General features: G+C 39.7%; 1 pseudogene; it reads left to right on the forward strand.

Moving 5' to 3' along the window:
• The first annotated feature begins 534 nt into the window (after positions 1 to 534).
• LOC120289039 lies at positions 535 to 4,883 on the forward strand (annotated as a pseudogene).
• The last annotated feature ends 9,930 nt before the right edge of the window (positions 4,884 to 14,813 follow it).

The raw sequence follows: 14,813 nt of genomic DNA on the forward strand, positions 1-14,813 counted from the left end.
TCAATCCCTCTCTACCCTTTCCACCACCTTTCACGGCAAGTACCAGTCGTCCGCCCCGACGGATCCCCGTCGCTATCCCGGCTTCGCTAATCTCGCCACCGTCTCCGACACACGTACAGACTTCGCTAATCCTTTCCCATCGCTCGCACCTAAAGAAACGCGGCCAAGAAAATCTACATGAACCCCACCCCATCCATCCCCCATCTCCCACCAAACTTTCACTGCATCGCCCCTGGTCTGCAAACTCGCCGAGACATAAGTAGAGAGGTTCAGCTTATCCCCTCTCAGCTCCTCCCCCCAGCCCAGAAGGAAAAGAGAAGGAAGGGTTCTTGATCTTCCGTTTCCCCGACAACCACATCTCCGAATCGCCGTCCTTCGATCCTCCCGCCACCGGGAACAGAGGAAAGGAAGGATTTTGCTCGTGCCCGTCGCGCCGCATCGCGGTTTCCAGGGTACGCGCGTTTCTGTGTGCGCGCGGGTGTGAGGGAGGGAGGGAGGGTGGGGATTGAGTGGAATTGGGTTTGGCGGCGGCAGATGAAGAGGCTGAAGAGCTATTACATGCACCTGCGGTACCCGCAGACGATGGAGCGGCGGGTGGATCTTCCCCTCGCCATCGGATTGATCGTCTCCTCTTCTTGTCTTCATCACCGTTGACCTCGCCGGGCGGGGTCCTGCTTTCTACCGGTCCTCCCGCGTCGAGCTCCTTCGTCGAATCCAGCTCCACCCGCTCCCCGTCTCCGCCGTCCCGCCCGCCGCCCGCTTCGCGTACTTGATCTCCGGCTCGACCGGGGACGGGTCGATGCTGAGGCGGACGCTGATGGCCTGTACCACCCGCGAAACCAGTACGTCGTCCACTTGGACCTCGAGTGCAAGCCGGAGGAGAGGTTGGATCTGCAGCGTTTCGTGGAGGCGCACCCATATTTGTGAAATTTAAGAACGTGGAGGATGATCACTAGCGCCAATCTCGTCACCTACAGAGGGCCGACGATGGTAACTAACACACTCCATGCTGCTATCTTGTTGAGGGAAGGATTGGGATTGGTTCATCAATCTCAGTGCACAGTTTACCCACTCGTCTCTCAAGATGGTGAGTCTTTTTTGTGTTCTTGTTTGGTGGGTTTCGGTAAATGGATTGGGGTTGATTGCAGTTCGGGCTTATGGGTTTAATTATTGGATTTGGTTTGTGTTTTTGGGTTGATCAGATCTGCTGCATACGTTTTCGTACCTGCCGAGAGATCTTAATCCCATTGATCACACTAGCAAACATTGGATGGAAAGAGTGAGTGAACTTGTCTAGCAGTTATTTTTCCTTTAACTTGCATTTCTTGCTCTTTCTATATTTGCTGTTCTTTTCTTGGTGATTGGTTCCATTTTTTGGCTAGTTGATTGATGCTTGCATGCTGATATCTGCAGGTTCCAAAGGGCGAAGCCAATTATTATAGATCGGGTTTGTACATGTGTGAAGAAAGCTGATGTTTTCTGAGGTTACGCAGAGGGAAGTGTGCTGTATCGGCCTTTAAGCTCTTTACAGGTGCGGATTCAATAGGTTACAGATTGGGATTTTCGCCTTCTGGAATTCCCTCATCTTCATGTTGCAATCTATGCATTTGTAGTCATAGGCTAAAAATAGTTGTTTTGGATTATCATCGGAATGGTAATTAAAGAGTAAACTGGCGGAGAAAGTTCTTCAAAATGAATTGAATGATGGAGGTGAGAGTTCCGGTGTGAAATGCCCCGTTTCCTTCACAATGCATTGGACAAGGTGGAGGTGATGGAAGCATGCATGGAATTATCTCCAGCAAAATAACAGTTGTTAGTTTGCAATATTTGTATACTGCGAAGCAAAGATCGAGGATGACTGTTCTGTAGTTAAGAAGTGAAGAGGGATGATGAACAATTATGACATTGCAATGAGGACACGTTAATTTTTTGAACTTTGAGGTGTCAGACAAAGTTCTGCAGTGAAGAAAGCAGTCATTGTCCTTTCTATTGCTAGTCATAAATTACATCAAGAGGTGATAATTTTGACGTGACAACATAGCTTAAACATGACAGGCAGAACATGGGGAGCATTTTGAGAGCAATTCAAATTAGACATGATTAAGTTGACATCATGAGAAGATTTGATGTGTTTCCAAAGGCAGGAATATAGAGCACTAACATGGTGGCCTGACACGAACAGCTACCCCTATTTGAATCAAAGATATTACTCACATTTCCTTTGTTCAACGGTTGAGAGTATTTCCCTCTGCACCTTTTGATCTAGTTTTGGTAATTCACCGTCCACTTGGCAATCCTTGAATTTCATTAGACTTTTGTGGCTGCTCGCTGAAGTCTGAGCTAGCTTGGCTGCCAGCGTTCTTCTATCAGGATCGGCCAACTTTTAGCTGTTTAATAACTTGAGAGCAAGGAGACAGCAAATTTGGTGGGCTGGAACATAGATTGGTGCTTTTGACAGTATCATAGTTCCAATGATCCTTTGATGAAGGGTAGTACTAAGAAGATTTCTGCCATCCTATCATTGTAAGAGCATTCAAAGTGTCGTACTTGCTAGTCTTCTGGAAGCAAAGAGTGCATGCTTGTTGTTAGCATAAATTATAGGCAAAGGAAAATAATCTTCTTTGAATTTGAGAGGGATGGAGGAGACAATGATACTAAGCTTGGGAGGTGTTGATGCCTTGCTTACAGCAGTTCCTTTTGTTGATGCTGGAAAGTGAGGACCTGTCTCACTACAAAACATGTGTTTCAGTGTCAGGCTTTCAAATCAGCTTGTGTGAGAAATGGGAAGTTGGCAAGTAGTAGTTGGCCCATTGTGGACATTTGGAGGCGTAAATTAATGTAATGATATCTTCTCACAAAAGAACCTATCCTAATTTGCAGCAGGGGAACTAACCAAAGCATGAATCATTGTGTATTATAGGTTGTTTTAAGTGTCAAAAGCCATGATTGATGAGTTAGTTTATCTTGTTCTCTTGTTTAGGTTGTAGTTGTGGCATGCTTTCAAGCAACCATTATGTGCTCGCCTATAACAGTCTTTAGCTGCTTATGTTTTGCAGTACAAATCAATTGCTGCTTTGTCTACAGTTTATTCAAATGGACTTCGCTGGCATTAGCTTAAAGTTTATGCTCATGATAGCGTAAAATTATGATTTTAGGTTCTTGAAAAACTGTTTGATTGTAGCAGTATCCTTAATAATATAAGCATAGATTTGATTGCCTAGGTCTTTTTTTAACAACAATCAGAGGGCTATTTTCTTGCTGTTCATAGAAGCTTTCATGATTTGGCGGTAACTAGGAGATGGAGGATATGTTGCTAATAATTTGTCCCTAAGATGCACAAGTGGGAAGTTATAAGTGGATCTTGAAGGTAGTAGAGACTGGATAGGAGGCTATGATAGGGGATGTGGACGGGAAGTCCCTGAGTTGTAAAACAATTCAATAAATTCCCCAGTAAAGTCTAAATGAGGCGCTGAAACTTTCATTGAAACAATGTGAATTAGATGAGTAATTAATCTTCTCGTGGGACTCTAGCATTTTCATTCTCTTGTTTTGTTGCCTTTTTGGTCATGTTGGTACAGCAATAGAAACTCGAAAACTATATTCACCCTGGTTGGGATATTCCTAGCTTCTACATGTTTAACTGAAGGTTTACCTTAATTTGCTGCATGTTGAGTTTGAGAATGAGGTCTACATGTTTAACAAGTGAGTGTTATATTTATTCATTGAGCGTAAATCTGTATGTCTGAATAAGATGGCCAGACCTAGGCCTCTTCACTTTCATGGCACTTATTCTCTCTCCACATTTCTTCATAGTGGCCACCTATGCCACTCTTTTCCAATTTACTTTGCAAATATGTACACACACACACACACATATTTGTTGTGTTAGAAACATTAAGTCAAGTTCAGACATAACTGACTACTGAATGTTGATATTATGACCACCTTTCATCGCCAGAGAACTTTGGTTTAGAGTATATAATTATTGGTTGATCTATCTGTTTAAAAGCACACTGGTAACTTTAGATAGTTGTATATGTTTATGTAGAATAACAATGTTGGTCAATCTCCATGTCGCGTCGGTTTTAAAGTTTATATGAAGGTCCCTGGACAATGTGTTAGCATACAGATACCCAATCTATGCAATGACATGCTATTATGCATATAAATCTTGGCTGTGATTTTAGCTTAGCAGCGGTGCAATCATATGCTTTTTTTTTTTTTTCCTTGCAGGGTCTGCTTGGATGGCTCTGACCCGACCCTTCATTGATTACTGCATATGGGGATGGGACAACCTACCTCGCATGCTGTTCTCATGTACTATGCCAACTTCATATCGTCCCAGAAGGCTATTTTCACACTGTGATCTGCAATGCGCAAGAGTTCCCGTAACACCACTGTGAACAGCGATCTCCACTTCATATCGTGGGACAATCCTCCAAAGCAGCATCCCCATTATCTCAACCATTTGATATGCAGTGAGGATGATCAATAGCAATGCTCCTTTTGCCAGGAAGTTCCCCGGAATGATCCAGTGCTCGATAAGATCGATTCCGAGCTGTTGTCTGGCCCACATGCTCGTTCCCGGTGGTTGGCATTGGGAGCAGGGGAGAATGGGAGTGATCCATGCTCTGTTGCTGGTGAGCCCACGGTTCTCCGGCCAACCTCAGGAGCAAAGAGGATTGAGAAGCTGATCAGCACTCTGTTATCAAATGAGAAATTTCGACTAGACAGTGCAAGTAGCAAGAAATGACAACTTATGCAGTGATCATTCAAATTGGGCTTAAGACGATTCAAAAGGGAACAAAATTCAGAAGGTCAGGAACAGGTGATTGATTATATTTCATTGGCGGGTGGAAGCTTTGGATTACAAGGTATATGCGTGTGGGTATTACAGATATAAATTCAGTTGTTGGTTAGGATGCATGGGATTTACTTCGCAATGCTTCTGCTGGAAACTCAACAGACTAACCGTCTTTCGACCATGTAGCCCATTTCTCATTTGCTCTCGTTTTGAAATTGCATTTACCGATCTGTTTCATTCTGAATTGAAGCTTATTTGTGGGCTGATGGTGTATGAAACATTTCAGACGAGAATATCAAAGTTGAAATTGATATCATTTATGTACAACTTTGTTCTTTTGCCTTTTTATTTTCCTGCAGTTGCGCGGATTGTCCCCAACTCCTAACCTGCTGGTCATTGGCATTGATGCTCAGTGGCTATGTGAAAATCACTATAAAGGTGATTAATCCTTGTTCTTCTGCTGGATGCTTGTGCTGGATGAAATTGTTACATTAGGCAAAAGGCTGAAGCCTCCTCTTTTTCTCTCTTTTGGGGTAAATGTGCGCCGGAACTTGGATAGCCTTCTGTGATGATCATCTCTTGGTCGAAACCCGATGCAAGATTTTTGCTGGAAAATAGGAAAAAGACTTGATGATCATCTCGTTGGTGAGGGTCTTGACTAATTTGGCTTTCCCACGTATTGGATATACATGTGAATTTTTCGTGTTTGATCATTGGATGGTATGGGTGAGCATATTGACACGTGAAGCTGATGACATGAAGCCGAATCATACTGCATTAGTTGGGTGGAACAAAGTTTCAAACCTAACGAGGCTAATTTGTAGCGTGTAATCCGGTTTTGTTTTCGATCTTCGTGGTTCATCGTCTTCTTTATGCAATAAACCAGATAAAACTGAACAGGATTGAATTGAAACACAGCAACTTTTACTATCACGAAAGGCCACTTTTCTGGAAGCCCAGATTGTGCCTGCATCTCACACACACCTTGGCAGCAAACATGAGTTTTCATTGGCTCAATCATCCAAGTGAAAGCTGTCTGAGAACATCTCACTTACCTTCTACCGAGTTTGACAGTTCTTCGTCCATTTTACATTGAATAATGGTTGAATACATTGATCCTCGTTTCTTACAACGGCTCCAATATGAATTTTTAATGATTTGACCTCAGACGTTAGATAAGAAAGACGGGTACACAACACATTTTTCTGACCACACGACGTACCAGCGTACACCGGGACTGCAAAGCCTAATGAAAACGCAATACTCGAGCAGGTCTACGGTTCCTTCTCTTTCTTTTTTTTTTTCCCCTTGGTTTCCGTCCGCTGGTTTCCTTTCCCTTTGCTTTTTAGCAGATATATATGCATTTTCTCGCTGTAGAAGCAAACGTCTCTTTCCCGTGACACCGAAGCTCTCTTGTTCTGCGAAAGACGAAGCCAATATAACCTTATAGTTCATAGACAAACATGTCTGGCCTGGTAAAATTGTTGTGATACCGACATAACCTATCATTTTTTGAACAAGAAAGCGTCATAGTTATAGTAAAGTACATGTCACTTTGTAAACTTATTTGCGTCAGTCTTTATCCTAGCATCAGTGGTATTCAATTTGGAATTAAAGTTTGGAAAAGAATAAATTGTATGTAAAGAGTTAAAACTTGATCTAATGCGACATCCCACTGAATGGAAGGATAGGACGATCTGGATATTCTTTATAATATAATAAGCTCGTGAACAAAAGATATGGGAGCTTTTTACATAGAATATTTGTAAGAAACCGACTTATTTATTTTTTAGATTATATATATTCTTTTTCCTCCTCCTAATGATGAGATCTGCGGTTTTATCATTGATCAATATATATGCACTTAAAAATAAATTGAAGTGTATTCCTACGAGTTCACACATTTGAAGTTCATATTGGCGGAAATGTGGTGACTGGAAAATATATAGAACGAGACTTCTTCAAATGTTGACCTCACGTCAGTGTATGACATTAGCCCAGCTAGATAAAAAATAAACATAAACTAATAGAGATGCATTTTAAATTAGCAAACATAAAAGATAGTTAGGTTGTTCATATATAGGCATATACAGCCATGGAAAGCATGCAAAACCCGAGCTAGCTAGGCTAAAAAAATTCATTTATACCAATCAAATTTACTGACCATTGAAATTGAGATACCTATAAAGGAAATTAACATTGAATGAGACAAGAAGAAACTACACTATGCAATTAATTGCTACCCAAACAATCCACACTTATCATCTTTCTAGACATCATGCGGCATGGAGATTGTATTGATAGAATACAAATTTTACAGATCATAACATGAACAAGCTTGATCATAACAAAGAAAGTAAAGCATAGTTAGAATGGCCAATAAGCATTCTTACATACAAAAAGGAAGAAACATAGGCCAGACCACAAGAGAAACATCTCATACCCGTGCAAATATAGACACGCGCCACGTAAGGAGGGAAGAAGAGAGAGAGAGAGAGAGAGAGAGAGATGGACCGAGTAGGGTAAAGATGGACCATGCAATAAGTTTTCGAGGTTAAAGGGGCTTTCGTCGAGAAGAGATGGCACTTGTAGCTATTCCGCGAACGTATCAAAGACACATCCAATATGGCGATGCATGATGCACAAGCAATAGCTCGAGTGCCACCTCTCCTGCGACTAAAGCCCATTAAGCTCGTCAGTGCTCTTTCTCTCTTTTCTTTGTTTTGGGGGATGGAATTCTAAGAACTCTCTAGATGTATGTATCTCTGCACAACACAATTTGTATCTGGTCTCATCTAATCAGCCAAATGCACAGATTATATAGAGCTCAGAAGATTCTTCTGTCCTTTTTGTTTTTCTTTAAATTCGGTGTAGAGATTGAAGAATGGAGAGAACTTGTGTTCTTGGCGACAATGCTCCATTATCATCATCTTTCCATTCTCATTAGTGAAATGATTCTTTCAGGCCATTCGCTTTTTTATGTTGGATTCTTTATTACTACAATAAAAGTAGACATCTGACTGGAGTCATATCCACATACGTTGTAACCACCTCAATCAAGTTGGGACTCGACAAATCGATTATTAGATGTAATAAAATGCAACACGAAATATCCACTTTCTTTTCCTATGAATTACATTAGGTTGGAGATGGATTATGGACTATAAACTATGACCTAATGTGGCCAAAGGACGAGAAGGACAACATTTTGGACCAAGTAGAAACAAAGGTGGATGATGTTTTGTTGCCGAGAAAATTATCCAAAAGTCCTAAATCTATTATATTTTTTGTCAATTAAATATCAAAATTTTCAATTTTACCAATTGAGTTTATCTGGTCAATTTTGGCTGGAATTTGTCGCAGCGTGAATGCGCTTATTCTACGTGGCATGACCAGGCCATATGGACAATATTTTAATAAATCTGTAATAATATTTTTCTATTTTAAAATTTTTTCTAATTTTTATTTTATCTTTTCTTTTTCACTTTTTCATATTTCTTTTTTTTTTTACTAGTGGTCGGCGGGGCTGATGGTGAGGTCCATTCTTGGCCTTGCCTAGCCTCGCATTAAGCTTTGAGCTCATGGTAGCAACCTGAGAGCCTGGGCTTGCAAATATGGACACGAGATCCGGAATGAGCTTCAAGCTATGGTTGGCTACTTGATCACCAAATATCGAGCTCCTGGCCATGGTCATGTGAGCTCGAGAAGCCGTAGGTGAGGGGCCATCGTGGGCCCTTGCTGGCCATTAGTAAATAAAAAAATAAACAATGAAAAAGAAAAAAGGAAAAAAAAGGAAAAAAAAATTAATAAAATTTCAAAAAAATTAATATTATTAAAAATTATTTATGTTAACACCAACCTAATCATATAGGATAGCTGGCAATGATTAGCAAATTTCAGTTAAATCGATCGGATGGACTCAATTATTAAAATATGTAAAATGAAAGGTTTAACTGAATTGATAAATATATAATATATTAAAATTTTTTTGGAAGGTTGGAAAAGAAGATGCTGAATTCAAACAGCTAGCCAATAAACATATGAAGATTTTGATGAAGTTACAAATGAACGAGGATCAAGTTGTATAAGGGAATCTTAGTGAGACACAGTGTCCTTAGTAGGTCCTTGTTCAAAATGCATGCATTCGATTCTTGGGTGGGGGGCATTTGTTTTTAAAGAGGGTTGAGATCATGTTTTCACTTTATCGATTGATTCCCTACCCTTTTGATTGTGCAGAACAATATTGACATAGAGTTTACAAAATCAATATATTAAGCAATATGGCATGCCTGATTGAATGGTCAGTTTTGAATGTGATTCACTCATCTAAATATCTAATGGTGTGGACTAATTATAATATATCTAACATCATGCCGGATCATGTATGTTTTAGCGTGCATGATTTGGCTCTGACATCCATAATTTTGTATTTAAGTTGACATTATCTTATTCAGTTCTTCTTGTGGAAAGCCATCATCTCAATTTTAAGATTTTGCAGGGTTTGATCAAGCCTTTCCACTGAAAAGAATATCTTCCATGGTGCAATCGATTTTGTTGTTCGGCGCAAAGGAAGATGGAAAAGAACTGCTGGATTTGATTCTAATTAACGTGCAGATTATACTTCTAACATTCGATTATGCTTTCACCTTATGTTCTGAAAAGAAGCACCTCGGACGGAATCTAGGCACATTGATGATGACATAAACAGGAGTGTCCCCTTTCGACGCTACATAAATTCTAGTTCTAAGAGAACTTACCCATGTGATGGACTTCTTTGAATACGAATCTTGCGTCATTCAAGACATGTTATTTAGGTCATTGCTCGGTCATGGAAAATCAATTTTCACATAAATTCATATAACAAATTGGATGACCAAAGAATTTACCACTTACAAGTTTACTGTTCCTAAAGGGCATTTTTATTTTTATTTTTATTTTTGGTAAAGCCGTTCCTAAGCGCATTGGTTACTGCTTTTAACGTTACTTCATTTCAAACCAGTTTGTCGAGAACTAGTATATATATATATTATTGCTGTTAAACATAAACAGATTATCAAGACTTGTGGTTTTTTTTATCTTGCAAATGGGGTTCACAAACTTAAAGCTAATAATGGAAGTTGTGACAAATGTCATGAAGAACGCCTTTCTACTAGGTATATATGAAAGCTGATGGTTCCAAGAGTAAGACTCATCCAAAGTATGTCTGCAAAGTTAACAAAAGTTGTTTATGGCTAAAAGCAAGCCTTGAGAGCATGTATAGGAAGATTACTGAATCTTGATGCAAAGTGATTAATACGTGAGCCTAGTAGACTTGAGCTAATTTGTGAAGGTAAGTTTGCAATAGTATTAATTTATATGGAATCATTACCGGAGATACGAAGAGGAGATGTGCCAAATTAGAGCCAACCTCTTAGTGCGGTTTCAAATGAAAAGAGCTTGGAAAACTAAAATATTTTCTAGGGCTCGAGGTTGAGAAAATCAAGAAAAGACTATTTTAAGTTAGACAAAAGTATACACGAGATCTACTATAAAAGTTCGGGATGCTTGATTGCAAACTATATCTACTCCAATGGATGGAAATATAAACTACTATGTGCAGATGAAGGACAAGAACTAGAAGACTCAACTATGTAGACAATTAGTGAGCAGCCTATTTACCCAACCACACGACTGACATTGCCTTTGCAGTAGGAGTAATAAGCCGACTCATTTATGGCACTTAAAGTTTTGATTTCTTGATCAAAGCGCATAATAAGGTATAAAGAGTATGATTTGATTATGGCTCTTTTATAAGAAAAGAAGCACCATGAGGTTGTAGGCCATTACAATGTTGACTTTATAGAGATTGTGATACACGCCGATCAATCACTAGGTGGGGTATATGTTTAGTCTCAAATTACGTAGTGTCGTGGTGTAGTAAAAGATAGGTAACTATGTCACCGTCTATGACGTGCTTCGAGTATAGAGTAGCAATGACGGCAGCTCAAGAGGAGTACATGTTAGCAATTAATGGAAATCTTCATCAACCAATAGATCACTTGAGATGGTTATATCCATGATAAACTATCAGCCATAAACTTAGTGGAGAATCCAATTTTTTCATGTGAGGACCAACCATGTAAAATTACACTATCATTTCCAATGGAAAATTATTACAGGCGAGATAAAAAAGATGGAGCCAAAACAAATGATCAAGTTACAGACATCTTCACCCAAAGTCTCAAAGTTGCAAGTTCGAGAGTTTGAAGGTAACTAAGTATGATAGGAGGTTCATTGCTAAGAAAGATTAGTCAATGAGGGGGAGAGTTGAGAGCACCGCCTCTCTCCCATTTTTCCTAGATTTTCTGACCAATATCTGCAATGGGTAGTTGTTACTTGTGGTGTTCAGTGTCTTTAGTGTTAGCTGTTAGGTAAGATGAGTGGATGAAAATAAGTTGAAAATGAGGTGAAACTTGTAAAATGAGCCACGTTGGACTCTTGTAGTACTGGCTTTGTACTCGACTTGGTTGGTGAGGAACTTCTTATAAATCGGCGGCTCCGCATTGTGACTTGAGCATGCAGAGATAAAAGAAAGAGTGTGTAACCCATCCTGTGCCGTGCTGGAGCGCGCTGGTTCGCGCTCTGCCCCCTCGTTCGGGAGGAGGGTTGAACTCCGCGTCCTCATTGCGTGACTAAAGGGAGGCCATGAGAGGTGAGCTCTGTGCTAATGCTCCCTGGTTTTTACGTCACCGGCTCACTGGATTACTTTGGTTCCAGGGTCAACCAAAAAAAACAAAAAAAGTGTGAGAGTGGGAGTAACGGACAGAGTGCATTGTGTGTGCGTGTGGTGATGGTGAAGAGAGTGAGATTAGAGTATCTTGAGTGTGTAATGAATATAATGTTGTCTTTCTATTAGCAAACAAGTGTTTATTATATAATTAGTGTTCTCTATTTTGCTCAACACCGTTTATATTCAATAATGGTTGGATTCGAGCTCAGACGTTAGATAAGAAACACGGGTGACAGCACATTTTTCTGACTACAACCTACCAATGTACACCGGGATTACAATACCATGAAACGCAATACTCGAAAACGGAGTCCTTTCTTTGTTTCCTTTTCTTCATTCGCTGTGGATATATATGCATTTGTCTTGCTGTAGAAGCAAAGCACTTTTCCTCATTACGTGAAGTTCTCTGGTTCTGGGAAAGATGAAGCTCATGGTAACATAGTTCATGAATAAATTTGTCTGTAGGAAAATTGTTGTAATACTGATTTAACCTCCTCATTTTTCGGGAAGCAAGAAACCGATAGTTATGGTTTGGTTACCTGTCCACTTCATGAACTGATTTTGAATATCGATCTTTGCATCCATAGAATCACTCGTACTCAATTTTGGATGAGCTTAGAAAAGAATAAAATTGAATGGGAAGGGTTAAACCAACTCTAATGCCACATTCCATTCGAGTGGAAAGATAATACGATCTGAAAATTATTTATATTATAATAAGCTTGTGAACAAAAGATAGGAGACTTTAACAAAAAAATAATTTCAAGCTGAATATTTAGATTTTTAGATTATGTACTTTCTTTTCTTGCACTTAAAAATATGCGTATTCCCGTGAGCTACATATTTCGAAGTTTAGATTGGAGGAAAGGTAGTGTACAGGAACTTAATCAGTACCTCAGGACTAGACGTTGACCTCCATTACATATGAAACTAACCCGGCTAGATAAAATATAAATATAAACTAATACAGAGTGCATTTTCAAAATTAGCAAGTATCTCCACTGTCAAAAGATCAGGAGCCTGCTCGTGCATAGGCATAACCAAAAAGCATGCAAAAATTGAGGTAGCTAAGCTAAAAAATTTGCAATACAAAACTCAAAATTTATTATAACCCAGCCAAAATTGAGATACCTAATAACGAAACTGAATGGTACAAAAAATAAAATAAAATTTGCACACCGTGTGATCAATTAGAATACTCGAACAATCCACTTATTGTCTATTCTACATCACACTGTGTTGTTATCATATCGATGGACTACAACTTTTATGGATTGTAACACAACCAAGCTTGGTCATAACAAAAGCATGCTAAAAGCGTAAATTAGAATGGCGAATAAGCATTCGTTGCATACACAAAAGAGAAAAGAAACATAGGTCAGACGACAAAAAGAAACATCTCATATCATGCAAAATAGACATGCGTTTGTAGTGAGGGGAAAGAGAGATGGACTGGCAGGACAAGATGGACCATGCAATAACTTCTCGAGGTTAAAAGAGGGTTTCTATCGAGAAGAGGTGGCACTTGTAGCTATTCCATGCTAACATATCAAAAGGCACATGCAATAGCAACGCATGATGCACAAGCAATAGCTCAGTGCCACCTCTCCTGCGACAAAAGCCCTATTAAGCTCTGGCCAGTGTTCTCCTTCTCTCTCTTTTTCTTATCTATCTCTACATTAAACACAATTTTGTATCTCTCATCTTAATCGACAAATGCACATTTATATAGAGCTCAGGAGGATTCTTCATAATCTTTTGTAACTTCATTATATTTGGGGATAGGGTGGAAGAAAGGAAAGGGGAGAGAACTTGTGTTCTGGCAACAATGCTTCCATCATCGTCATCATCCCATTCTCATTCATAAAATGATTCTTTGCGAGGCCATTCGCTTTATGTTGGATTCGTTGTTACTACAATTAAAGTAGACATCTAACTGGAGTCATATCCACATACATTGTAACCACTTCAATCAACCTCTAATTGATTATTTGTAGGAATAACTTAGTTTGTATTTACCTCAATATTAAAATTATGTTTTAGTCACCATGACCGCTAGATTAGAATTGAATACATTAGAATTGAAAATGACCTATAAGGATGCGTTCTTTCAAAAATATAATTATAATCTATTCAATTCTCGTTTTGATTCGAGTGATGATTCCAACAGGCATATGCATTGAAACTAACAAAATATTCTATGCATAAATGAATACGAACATTCTCATGTTTATACGATCGGCACGGTGGCTCCACTGATAAGGCCTGCTGATCCTCAGCCTAGAGGTGAAGGGTTTAAAACCCGGGGAGGTGCTAAGCATATGGGGTGTGACTCAGGGGTGGTGGAGTCCTCCCGCTAAGTGTCACCTAGGGTTTATGGCGCGGCTGTCGGCGCAAGCAGTTCCTCCAGCACCAAAAAAAAAAAAAAAAAAACATTCTCATGTTTATTCTAAGTTGTGATTAGACAAATGTATCATCAAATTACTAATAAAAAATGCACGGAAGTGTTTACCCTTTTCATGAATTGCATTTGGATTGGATATGGGATTATGGACTCTAAACTATGACTAATGTTTGGCCAAAGGATGAGAGGGGAAGGACTATAAAAGAAGGGTATGAGATGACTTTGTTTGTGGGATAAAAATGTTCAGAAAGTTTTGAATTTATTTCACTATTGGGTTGAGTTATAAACCTTTTAATTTTGCTCCTAAATCTCTTCACATTTTGCTTATTGAGTCTATCTGCGGAAATTCATTGATGTGGACGTGATTATCTTAGTGTGCTCACTAATACTAACGTGCCAATTTTTAATAATATTTTTTCATTTTTTAATTTTTTTTTAGTTTATATATTCCTTTTTCATTTTTTTCCTTTTTCTTCTTTTATTTTTACTAGTGGTGACCCGGGTTCACATTGGGCAGGGCCGTTGACAAGGGCCCTTGTGCAGTGGTTTAGACGAGGTCCCTTGTCCCTCGGCTGCGGCCACAATGGCCTTGTGGGTTGCTCAGCTCTGCCCACTATTTGAGCTTCAGCTCATGGCACGACTAGGAGAGCTCAAGGCTCCATAGACATGGACATGAGATTTGGGTGAGCTTCAAGCTATGGCCAGCCACTCCATTGCCATATCTCGAGCTCCTGGCCATGGTCAGTGGTAAGCTCAAGCGATTGCGGTGAGGTTAGCCTCGCCATGGCCTTGTTGGCTATAGGTGAGGCGGCCTTGCCTCATGGCTAATGAGGCCA

This window comes from Eucalyptus grandis, chromosome 10, assembly GCF_016545825.1.
Source record: "Eucalyptus grandis isolate ANBG69807.140 chromosome 10, ASM1654582v1, whole genome shotgun sequence".
NCBI classification, from domain to species: Eukaryota; Viridiplantae; Streptophyta; class Magnoliopsida; order Myrtales; family Myrtaceae; genus Eucalyptus; species Eucalyptus grandis.